Below are 13,034 nucleotides of genomic sequence, written 5' to 3' on the forward strand. Positions count from 1 at the left end.
ATTCTCTCAGTGATGTCCATGGTTTCTAAGTGTCTTGGGTCATCTCAGGAATGGTCGCAAGTATGCTATGCACCCTTTATGCATTATGACACAGAGCAAGGGTCGTCTTGGCATGGTCTGCTCCCAATACAAACATGTCACTTGTCTAAGGGTCATCTCAAGCTAGCTCCCTGTCTGGGCCCTATAGTGCCAGTCTGGTGGTCATCTCAGGCTTGCTCCTGGCCCAGATCACTTGAGTGGCTCTTTTCAAAGGCTATCTATCTTGGGGGTCTTTCCTGCCCGTGGCCAGTGGTCCCAGGTGGGGTTCTTCTAGTCTTTTGCTTGTTCTCCATGCTGGAAGATCGGCTGGGTCTTCCTGGCACCAGACTAGTGGTCATCTCAGGCTAACTTTTTTAAAGGAAAGGTTAGGCTACTCATCATTCAGACGTTCACAGGTCAGAACACTGAGCATAGACATAGCTTCTCTCCTCTCTGTCTCTTACTGATGCAATGTGACACAGCAGCTATACCTGCAATGGCTAGAGGCAGCCCACAGTTATTTTTTAATAACGATGTGATGTTATTAATTTTCAAGTATCCTATTACTCATTTTCATGTAACATTGTTAATTGTCAGTATTTAGAAAGCCATTTTCTTTCAGAGTTACAGAGAGTCACAGGATCAAAACAAATTAACTTTAGAACTGGTGCATAGAGAAATGAATGATTGACAGTGGATATTACTTTCTATGATAAAACCATTGGGTTTGGTACATTGCAAATGGAACTTGGAGAAAATGATCTTTTCTTAGGCTTATAATTATTAAAGACTATAGAGAAGAGACTGTCACTGAGACTCGAAGCAACATTTTAATATATTGATTGCTGCTATTTATCCATTTTACTGATGAGTTCTCTTTCTACTTGCTTTCATATACTTCTATAAATGCACATTTTCATGTAAAGGAAATGAGATGAGCAACTAGCATTTTACTGCTTAGGGGCTACCTACCCGCAATTGTCAAAGCTAAATAAAATAACCATAGTCTGAGTCTCATTTATTTTTAAGCTAGTTAGGGATCAGCTTAAATTGGTTGTACTTCATTTTGGCTCACCTTACATAAGGCATAAAACCAAACTATCTGCAATAAGTTTCCAGGTAGAGATATAACCCAAATGCTTCCCCCAAAACGTAGCTTTCAAGTTACTACTGATTATGAAGGCAGACTCGCTCAGTGCTGATAGAAACAGAGGCTGTGGTTCTCCCAAGAGCTGCATGCTGCTCTGGAAAGCCAGCGCTCTTCTTTATGGAAGACACCACATATACTGAGGCATACGGAGAGGAACAACAGCTTAGTCTGGGTCTACTGAGTCTCCAGCCCTCTCTCTGGTAAGAGGTTCTGGCACAACCAAGCCGTGGCAGGACACACAGGCCAGAGACTATTGGGGATGTCTGGGGATGAAGGACTGAAGCTGAGCAGAAGCAGAGCAAGTTGGAGAGGCCTGGCCAGGACTGGCAAAAGGCTGAACAAGGAGTGCTAAGCCAGCTGAACAGCTGCATTTGGGCTAACGCAGCACAAGGTACAAATGAAAAGGTCCCAGCAGCCTAACAAATAAGGTATTGAATTTAAAGAATAATAAAAAAGGGAAGAAAATATTTAAAAAGTCATAGAGAGAAATATTTAAATATAAGAAAATAAAGTCCTTAGGGAGAAAATTTGAAATTAAAAAGAAAAATGCCATATATATGTTTAGGATGGAGGGAAGCACAATGATACACTGCATCTGGACTCTTTATGAGTTTGATTCATTTATCAGCATACAAATGGCTATTTTTACAATGATTACCGTTTTGTATGTCCTCTTTGGGAGAGATCAGAATAAAGGAGACTTAGAGAAAGAAGACACTGAGAAATTAGATAAGAGACTAGAGACCATAACAGAGTTTGAAAGAATCTTTGCATCAAAATAGGAAACCCTTATAGGAATCCAATCTGGAACTTACAATAACATCAAAAAACAGTTCCAGACAGCAAGGTTCCACAGGGGCTTGAGAAATTAGAAGGGTAGCCCATAGAGATGCAATATATTGAATTAAGAATCTAGATTCTGCTTATTGACACTAACTTAAAGCAAATACACACACTGGATTGTGTTCCATTTTATAGAGTTTGGAGAATTGAGATATGTACATATGTTGATACATTACACAACTGATACATGTTCAGAGTTTCAGTGGACTTCTGCCTTGAGTTCTATGGTTAGATTACACATTTATTAGAGATGATGATTGCTTTGGAAATGTCCTTACAGAGTAAAACTGCAGGGAAGATGTTTTCAAATAAAACAATTTTTATGTTTTTATGGCACAAAGTCTATTCTAGATATAGCATACAGTCCTACAGATAAAGCCATTATAAAAAAAATTCCTAACAGGACTTTGAAGGAAATGTTCATATAACAAAAGGGAGATATGATATCTCCCAAAGATTGTTTAAAATATGCTTTATTGACTCACATTGACACAAGGTACCTGATCTCATGTAGCCAGCCACATGGAAAAATATAGGTTAAAAAATGGGTATCTTTAGTTATCTACTCAGAGTAGAGCCTAGCTATATGGCCAAGGTATTTTAAATATAATTTGAGTCTGAGTATTATTTCTTGGTGCATGAGGCTGGGAGGCAGAACAAGGACTTAACTTCAATAAAGGAGATGGACAGCGAGTTCTTTGGAAATAAGTTGGCCTTTATCAGTGTGGACCACACACCCTCACTATGAAGATCCACAGGATTCATAAAGTGACCTGGATGTGATCTACTTCTCACAGGCATTGTAGCCAGTGGGCTAGTGGTTACCTTTAACAATAAAACAGGAGATTACTCTTATTTTTATTTAGTAAATTTCTATTGAGTAGTATTACTCTAAAATGTAGGATCTTTAAATGGAAAACAAGATATAAAATAGAACCCTCTTTGCTTCAGTATTTTAGAAATATTAATAAGTTGAAGAATCCCACAATTTTAAAAGTAAAAGAAAATTGACAAGAACAAAATATTTCATTGGGAAAATCATTCAAAGATGAATGGCAATTATGAGAATAAAAATGGACTTAGCTGTAATCAAGTAGAATAAAGAGAAGTACATCCATCAGTTAATTCCCAAAGTTTCTACCAAATGTCTTGAGTTAGTGAGTTTGAATATGTATATTGTCTGTCAGCATTTCACACTGATACAACTGAAACTGTTATTTAAAGAATAAAAGTAAAAAGCAACTGATTGTCTTATAAATAATGCCAAGTAATATAAGTTTGATGAAGATTATTTAATAACCCATGCTCTCTGGCATGTCACTTGATCTAGACTGCTGGATAAATACTTGTTCTCTCAGATGGTGATATTCCAATGTTTCCTAAGCTAAGGTAAACTGTCTGGGCCAACCGGATTTTCTCAGTCTCCCCCTGAGACATTGCAATCTTTACTCTCCTTCTAACAATAAAAATATAGAATTCTTTTTGTCCTACATACTGACAGATAAAATTTTAGTTTTTAAGACATGCAGTACGTCCTGTTCCACTTGTGAATTGAAGACACCTTAAGGATATTCTACACAAATTTTTATAGTATCACAATATAGGTTATATACCCTTGCTGAAATGCTTGAGACTAAAAGTGTTCTGGATTAGGGAATATTGCCTAGAGTTTAGAACATTTGTATGTACATAAAGAAACATCTTAGTTACAGGATTCAATCATAGGCACAAAATATATTGTTTTATGTATAATTTTATACATACTCTTGAAAGTAGTTTTACAAAATACTTTCATCAATATATTATGACCATAACACATCTCAAGAGGTCAGACATGGAATATTCCATGTGTAGTATTTGCTGTGAAGGTATTTATTCAAAATTGGAACAGTGCTGCCTACATTGAGAAAGGTAACTTTTTAAGACTAAGAAAGTGAATGAAACTCACGAGCTTCAGGAAGCTCATTGAGCATTCAGGACTAATAAGACCCTACTTTATGTTTAACAGGTAGTACAGTTGCTGAGAGGAAGGAGGCTCCATGGTGAAAGCCCCTATGGACAGGGAGCTCTAGGCATGCAACCTCATGAGTCTCCATATACACTTGTGTTTGTTTTTAGAGATGTAACTTCTTGGGTCATTATATTTTTCTGTAAGTAAACTCAGGAATCACACTGTTTCATGAAGCTTCACTTTGCTGTCATTGGCGACACAACTGGGATAGGATTGTTTCACATCTGACCAGAGAATCATCAAGCAACAGGAGCAATTCAATGGATGTCAGAATGATCTGTGAAGTTTCACAAATCTCTGGGAACTATTAGCTAATGAAAACTATTGACAAAAAAAGTAACATTTTATTCAATACCATAGCCATAGATAAATTTCCCCTATTCCAGCAATTAACTTTCTCACACTCAGGCAAGAAATTCCAATTAAGCTTAATGGGTCATGCACAAAAAAGGACAGGGTAGGAGGAGGTAGACTTCTTCAGAAGAAGGTATCAGTGGCAGAAAGAGAGGCATGGCAGATGGATTAGTGTGGCAGGAATTTCCCTTGTCCAATCTATTTAGATATTTGTTAGTGCAGCAGGAGGCCTGTGATTGGACAAGGAAAAGGGAGACAGAGCTAAGAGTTGCAGAAAGAGGGACACAGGGAGGGAGGGAAGTGGAATCAAGATGGAAAACAGACAGGAAGAAGATCCTGAACTAGTGTGGCTTTAGCTAGACATAGGTAGATGTAATTTCATATAGGGATAGGATGATTAGGATAACTTGTCTATTCTAGGTGGGCAGCTTGTGCTACTACCAAATGGCCTTGAAATTATTGTGAGGGCATCTTGTCATTTGAGAATTGTTGATATATAAATCTCACTGGTAAATTATAAGCTTCAAGAGTTTTGATTCTACCAGGTAAATGAGTGTTGTGGTGGCTGACCGCAGGGTGGATGGTCATTGAGTGGGGCTGCTGTGGCAACAAAGGGAACACAGGAGCTCCATTCCCCCCAACCCCCCCTTCCCCAGAGTAAATGGTGGGATCACACAGAGACAGAGAGGGAACAGCAGTAGCACGGGAAGTCTGCAGGTTCCTTTTCTCATACTTCCTGCTACAGACTAGATGATAAAAAGGACCAAAAATTCATGATGAAAACCTTTAAAATGATCATGCATCAATTAAAATATCTTAGCATTGTATCTATTCTGTAGTGCTCACTCTACTACTATATCTTTGTTGGCTATGTCCATTAGTTAGAAACAGAAAGCAGTAATAAACATGTGCTAGGTCATTTGAAAACTTTTGAAATTTGAAACAATTTTTTTTCTTTTTTTTAAATGTATTTTATTTTTATTTTTTAAAATAATTTATTTATTTTTTCTCAAATCATTATTAGAATTGCCACAGCCCTTCTATACTTAGAGAAGGGAGGAGATGTCAGGGGCAGCCCTGCTTACACACTGAAGGCCTAAAATCAGCCATTGGCCTAAAATCAGCAATAGGCTGGTCATACATGTATACTAACACCAAGTCTTGGGTCTCAGTGGAAAAACATTGAAACAGATGGCTATAAGCTATTGTAAATAGGCACCTTTTGTGGAAATTTACAAGTCTGAGTAGTCATAGACCTTGTAAATAGGTAGCCTTGGCAGACAATACCAACTTAGATAAGGACAAGTGAATCATAGGCAGACTCATAGTGACTTGTCTCCTGAACCTTCACCCAGCCGATATCCGGTTCTGAAAGATATCTGTATTCTCCCTGAACACCCACACTCCAGTGTCATTCCCTTCCCCACATCCTGCCTTTCTATGTTGAAACAATTTTTTAAGATACAATTTTTTAGAATTTTTTCTGAAAGGTGTTTATTTTTCTCCTGTTTCCATTGGACAGAGACTACTATAGAAAGCCATAGCCAATCAAAATGTAGACTTGTGCAATATGGTTCCAATGGAAACATCTAAGGACCACTTCTGCACCTAAGATGCAGGAAACATTGCAGAAGACGGGATGGAAAAACGGCAATAACCAGAGGACCAGGGAGTTTGCTGTGAGACTGTGTCTTCTGATAATATCAGAAGCTAAACCCATAAAGCCTCACCAACATGACTGTTCAAATGTGAGCTAGGCAAGGATGACGCCAGTAGACATATCAAAGTGTATGGGGGCAAAAGCTCAAAAGGACTCAACCCTAAAAAGTGAGCTATAGGCAACTGAGGAATAGTGTGTGTCAGGGATGGGAGAAATAATCTCCTCCAAGGTAGAATTCACCAACTGGTTACCCAATACCAAATAGTCAGCCTTGAATACTTACTAAGAGTAATATTAAATACAGTTAGCAGTAAATATACATATATACAACCAGATATACATATACATATACGTATAATCAATAATTAATAACAAATGAGGCCATGAATTTAAAAGAGAGAAAGGAGGCATATATTGGAGGGCTTGAAGGGAGGCATGGGAAGAGATAAATGCTTATACTATAATCTCACAAGTAGAAAGAAAAAAAGATGTTTATTTTATAAAGTGAAAACAATGTATTCTAATTTTTTCTCCCATAGTTCCATCATTGCCAAAATTCATTAAATTACAGATTTTTCAAGTTGTATTGAAATTGAGTAAGTCTTCTAAGAGTCATTACAAATACTAGCTGATTAAGTCTTAGAGAAAGCATGAATGAAATGCACCAACATATAAGCTTTGCTTGACGTTAGTTCACAAGTGAGGAATGTGGAACAAACCAAATAGATGGTGAAGGAAATTCAATACACATGGGAATCTGGGAGTAGATTATTAAGCATAGAAATTGGGAGCAATGAACAAGTTCCTGTCTGTGCTTTCCAAGGCCTGTAGTTGGGTGGACAGATATTTGGAATTAACCCAAAAAGTATTGATCATTCTGGGATGGGGTTATCAATTATATTATTTACTAAAATTTAAAACTATTGGATATATCCAATATCACTATTGTGTTGTAAGTATGCTTATATATAATTATGTAATTATAATTGCAAATGCTTATGAAAGAATAATAGGTAAGTACAGATTCAACTTGAAAGTTTTAATGGTTAATTATTTAAATGCTTAACTACTTTGTGAACACATTTGAGAAGTGCTTCTCAACTATCCTAATGCCATGGTCTTTTAACACAGTCCCTCATATTGTGGTGACCTCGAACCATAAAATTTTGAAGGTGGATTGGAGTTATTGTTATTTCAAAACTGTAATTCTGCTTCTATTATGAATCATGATGTGGATATCTGATATACTACCATTGCAAAAAGGTCATTCTATCCCCAAAACAATTGAGACCTACAGGTTGAGAACAACTGCATTGGATTAACTCACAATGTCAAACTCTGGAACCTGTCAGTTTTCACCCTATCCTGGCAAATATGTTTATATTCTTGGAATAAAACAAAATTTTGCAACAGGGAAGCAGTGGCAATACAGTCTGGTACTGTAGGTTTTGTTAAGTTTAGTCAATGCTAATCAATATAAACTACTTAAATATGAAAATAGTTTATAATCATCACATTCAGAGTCAGATATATAGCCACTAAGGAAATATTCAAAAGATCTTATAGTGAAAGTAAATTCTTTCTTTTAAATATTGGAACATATAAGTCTGAGGTTATTTTGTAGCACAGATAAAGAAAACAAAAATAAAATTATCAGTGTTTATCCTATTACATTTTTTTCTTCTTTGAGTTTCAATGTTTAGTTTTTCATATGTCAATATATTTGAAAATTTAACAACAATAACAAAAAGATAGTTATAGACTCAAATTCTAGCACAGAGAGAGGGGAATTGTTTTTCAAGAATGTTTCTCCTCCATTTTTGTTCCTGCATTTCTTTTAGACAGGAACAATTTTGGGTCAAAATTTTTGAAGGTGGGTTGGAATCACCATCCTTTCACTGAGGGCCCTGTCTTCCTACTGAAAATGGTCTCTTCAGGTTTCATATTCCCAGTGTTGGACATTTTGGCTAAGATCACCCACACTGAGTCCTGGAAGCCTCCCACATCTCAGGTCTCTGGGACTTTCCAGAGGTCCCTCACAGGCACCTGTATATTTCCATTCATTCCCCTGGCTCTCTGGGATTTTCTCCGGTTTCCCCTCACACTTGATTTTGTTCCCCCGTTTCCCTCCCGTTCCCTGTCCCACACAGGTGCCTCCACCCACCTCCCGTGATTATTTTGTTTCTCCTTCTAAGTGAGATTGAAGCATCCCCACTTGGGTCTTCCTTATTTAACTTCTTAGGGTGTGTTGAGTGTATCGTGGGTATTCGATACTTTTTGACTAATATCTACTTATCAGTAAGTACATACCATGCATGCACTGTTGAGACTGGATGGCTGGCTGACCAGTGACCTACCTAACAAGGGATCCATCCCATGGATTGGCACCAAAGTCTAACACTATTACTGATGCTATGTTGTGCTTACAGACAGGAGCCTAGCATGGCTATCCTCTGAGAGACTCTACCAGAAGCTGACTGAGACAGATGAACATACAAGCCAAGCATTGGTCTGAGGTTGGGGACCCCTACGGAATAATTAGGGGAAGGACTGAAGGAACTGAAGGGGATGGCAATCCTATAGGAAGACCAAGAGGGTCAACTAACTGAATACTTCAGGGACTAAGCCACCAACCAAAGAGCATTACAAGGGTTGGTCTGAGGCCTTTGGCACACATGTAGCATAGGATTACCTTTTCTGTCCTGAGTGGGAGAGGATTCTCCTAATCTTGGAGAGACTTGATGCCCCATGAAAAGTGGGGGGTACCATGGGGCAACCTCTCAGAGGTGAAGAGGAAGGGAGAAGAACTCTGTGAGGAGGAACCAGGAGAGGTAACATTTGGCATATAAATAAATAATCAATTAAGCACCCTCATAGAGGCAAAGGGGGGGGGGAGATGGTTGGGGATGGGGGAATTGAGGAGGAGAGACCAAAAGGGGGGACATTTGAAATGTAGATAAACAAAATAACTAAAAAATATTTTAAAAAATAGAGATGCTCATGGGAAATCAAGGAAACTCTAGTGGAAAGCCACACATTCAAGATATTTGGCCATAAATTGGATTATATAGGTAAAAAAAGGGGGGAGGGGAGTGGACACCAACTGGGTACAGTAGAAAGGAAGGTGGATCAGGCAGGAATTAGAGTGGAGGGTTCCAAATAACTTTTGTAAAATTTATACTGGAACTATAAAAATATAGACTAAATGCACATTTGTCTTGCTTGACGCCAAATAATAAATATCCTGGGAATGTTTAAGTATATCAAACCAAAGTATTACTGAAAACCTTTGCCTGGGAACTGAAGAACACAGACGTGAGCGGGTGGTGTGAGTGGAATTTACTGTCTCATAGATTTCATCAGCTAGTTGGCCTCAGTTTTACATCCCAACAGGCTCAAGATATCTGCTCCTGTGGAAAACATTCTTCAAAGCTTCCCTTTGGACCTTGATTATCTTTTTGCTTATCTTTCTCTTGCATTCAACCTTGTGCAGACTAAGTTTAATCATAGCCTAAATAGACAAGGAGGAAGGCCTTAAAGGTTGATACCTAATTGATTTAGGATATCACTTGGTTATACCTAAATGAACTTAGAGTGAATAGAGATGGAGAGACCAATTCATATGCATTTAAAGACTCATCCATCATTAGCAAAGTCCCTCTTCCCACACCCACTGCCCACCCTAAATTACATAGCTAAACTAAATGTAATCAAATGGGCTGAGCCACATGTAAATTTATATTAAGGATCAGTCTGTAATGTTATAAAATATAGCTTCTTAAGGTTTAATGAGAACCACTCAAGATTGTGTAGGACTACAGTGAATCCAGGAACTCTGCATCTCTAGAGACATTCTAACTGATGCCTGTAGAGTGGTTCACAGAAAACACTTTAAACAGAAAGACTTTCAATCCAAAACATTCCATAGACTACTCAAATGTACCTTCCAAAACTATAAAGTGGAAGCATTGCTCATGTTAGCTGGAAATGAGACATTTTGCTATATATATTTTAGTTAACAGTCTCAAAGCAAAAATAATTTTGTTCGTTAGTAACTATTACAAAATCCACACTATAGATTACTTGGCTAAGACTGAAAAAAAAATTCTGACCATGTTTGATCATGACTGGTTACAAGCAACTGTACTTTTAAATAAATTACTATCATTGTCAGAAATATATCAGTAGCTCAGTGGCTGACATATGAGCTACTAATATTTAATAGCATTTGTAGATCATTTATCACATTTATGTGTCTTCATCTTACAATGCGACAATGTCATGTCTCTTTTTATTCCAAATTTATTAATCACATTTAATCCAATTGTCTGAAAAAGATAGTCAGGGCATTGTTATTTACTGTTTCATTTTGTCACTGACAGTTACATATATTTTATCTTTTTATAACTCACAGAGAGAAAGAAAAATATGATTTTTATATTTTCAGAAATGGAAAAGCAGATAGTGGTGAAATTCATAATTTCAAAATCTAATAATGAAAATGTATGTTGTCACGGAAAAATATTTTAATAGATAAGGAAGCATTATCATGCAGTGCTGTTATCTCTGAATTAAATATTTTATTCTCTATGTTGCCATCAATTTTCTCGTTAATTTTTAAATGAAGCACTTATGTTTTGCAGAGTATATATCTGAAGGCACATCAAGATGTTGGTGCTAACCTTCGAAGCTGTGGCTATGACCATTCTTGGGTGACATCTTGTCCAAAGATATTTCTTCACTTTTCAGGTCTGAGTCTCTCACGGAATCATCTGCCTGGCTCCCAGGGTGACTCCTAAATGTTGGTGAGCAAAGACTTCGCCCAATTTCCACTTCCTGTTAGGAGACATTAAAGGCAAACATTTTAAAAGCTATCAGTGGGGAACAGATGTAGTTTTCAGGGGCTTAGAAAGCAGGATTGATGGAGGGCGGGGTTTTCCAGCATGAGTGATGTTTTCCAATATGCTTTGGGGAAAATTTTGATAACTTTGCCAAAGACTGCAAACACACATCTGACGCTTAGTTTACTTCTCTGCCTCTGGTTCCACTTCTGAATTAGCTTTACTTTTATGTATGTGTTCTCTCCTCCTCATAAAGTGAAAATAACGGTCATGATACAGAGTAATATATGTTAATAGATGCAACTCCCTGGGCCTGGGAAATGTCAATGAGGGACTTGCAGAAAATAGCCATATATCAAAATTATATGCTAAAGACAGAAGGAAATGAGTTTTTTTAATGTCATGTTCACCCTATAATGATAATCTTAGCAATTACAGAGTTCCCGAATTACAGACACATTCAACCACAATATAGTGAGTACAGCTTGTCAGTTCAGAAAGATTATGAAATTGCTTTTTTCAGATAGTAATCAAGTGTGTAGTGATAAAAGGTTCCCAAGAAAAAGGCAAAAAATATTTAAGCAAAAAGTCTAGCATTACATATACTATAGATTGAGTAATATAAACAAACATACCCATCCCATCATGCTAAATAACTAGAATTAATATTACAGGAGGTAGAAAATGAACACAGTTTAAGTAGCAAAATTCCATAATTTTAAATCAATAAATATACTGAAAATATTTTAATAGCTGCTTAATATCTTTTATATGTTTGAACCGGAGGCTGTATTTCTAAACAAGAGGCATTCAAACAGTGAAGTAACTGTGCTTTTTACAAAAGGTTGTTCTTGGTCCTGTGAAGGCTCAATGCCCCAGTGTAGGGAAATGACAGGACAGGAAGGTGAGAGTGGCTGGGTGGGTGGGGGATCACCCTCATAGAAGCAGGGGAGGGAGATGAGATAGGGGTATTCCAAGGGAGGGGGGAAACTGGGAAAGGGGATAACATTTTAAATGTAAATAAAGAAAATATCTAATTAAAAAGAAAGGTCCTGGAAGAGTCAAGTTAACGAGATGTCTAATAATTTTAAAATATTTCTCACATTGTAATTTTTTGGTCAAACCAAATTCTTGCTCCAGCCGCCCAGTGCCATTCTACTGCCATCATGATGGACTCTAGCCATCTGTAAGCTTTAGCCAAAATAAACTCACAGTTTCATAAAACAAAACAAAACAAAACAAAAAAAACTAGTTTTAATTCCATTGTTAGGAAAGACAAGCCAACTGGAAAAATAACCTGTTAGTATGTTTTTGTTCAATTAATGCATCTCTATAATTTTATTATTAAAGACTCTCAGACTATATGATATCCAGGCTTCATTACTGTTAACTTTAACTGGACTAAATCATTCTCAAGGGAAAGTAGGAAAAAGGGTTTATATTTTTCAAAGCATTGTTTTTAATATTAGTGCTTCCATGAATTATTAAATATCCAAATGTTCCTAGCATATATTGATGCATTATGCTGAAGCAGATGCCAGCTACACCAAAGAGAAAATGAATACACCAAAACAGGTTTTTTCCAGAAAAAAAATATAAACCATGATTTGGAAAATAATTGGAAGATGAACACAGTTGATGGACCAGGACTGATGACTTGAAATAATAATATTATTTTCATATATAAACCCCAAAATATGACTTGGTGGCATTGTTGAAACAAATATTTCAGCCAGTGATGAAAATGATTCATATAATATTGACATTCTCCATGTGGAAGTTACAGTACCTAGAGTCTGTTGTACACTGAGGTTAAGGGAAGCCGTTGACATTTCACATGAGAATGTAGCAAGCCTGTATCTGAGCCTCACTCACCATACCCAGTCATTCTGATGTATGTTCTTCAGGACCATGGCAAATGGGAAATTGTATTTTAGATGAGATTGTACTGAGCTGTCTCTAATCAAAGCAGTGATCTGGCATAATCCCTTTTAATCTCTTTTGTGCACTGAGCTCCACACATGAGTTACTTTGAGTAAAACTCTGCATTTAAATAAGCACATAAATGCATGCTTGGAAAAATAAATAAATGAAACACTTGACAAAGAGGATCTTTGAGTCAAGCTTGCTATCGGTGGTATCCAACTGAAAGAAATA

General features: G+C 37.0%; 1 non-coding gene across 1 annotated transcript; it reads right to left on the reverse strand.

Moving 5' to 3' along the window:
• Positions 1-400: 400 nt before the first annotated feature.
• On the reverse strand, positions 401-529 carry LOC114622824. The gene has a single exon (XR_003711680.1). It is a non-coding gene; the product is annotated as a small nucleolar RNA SNORA17 (small nucleolar RNA).
• Positions 530-13,034: the final 12,505 nt, after the last annotated feature.

Source organism: Grammomys surdaster, unplaced genomic scaffold (assembly GCF_004785775.1).
Source record: "Grammomys surdaster isolate TR1022 unplaced genomic scaffold, NIH_TR_1.0 191, whole genome shotgun sequence".
In the NCBI taxonomy this organism is placed as follows: Eukaryota; Metazoa; Chordata; class Mammalia; order Rodentia; family Muridae; genus Grammomys; species Grammomys surdaster.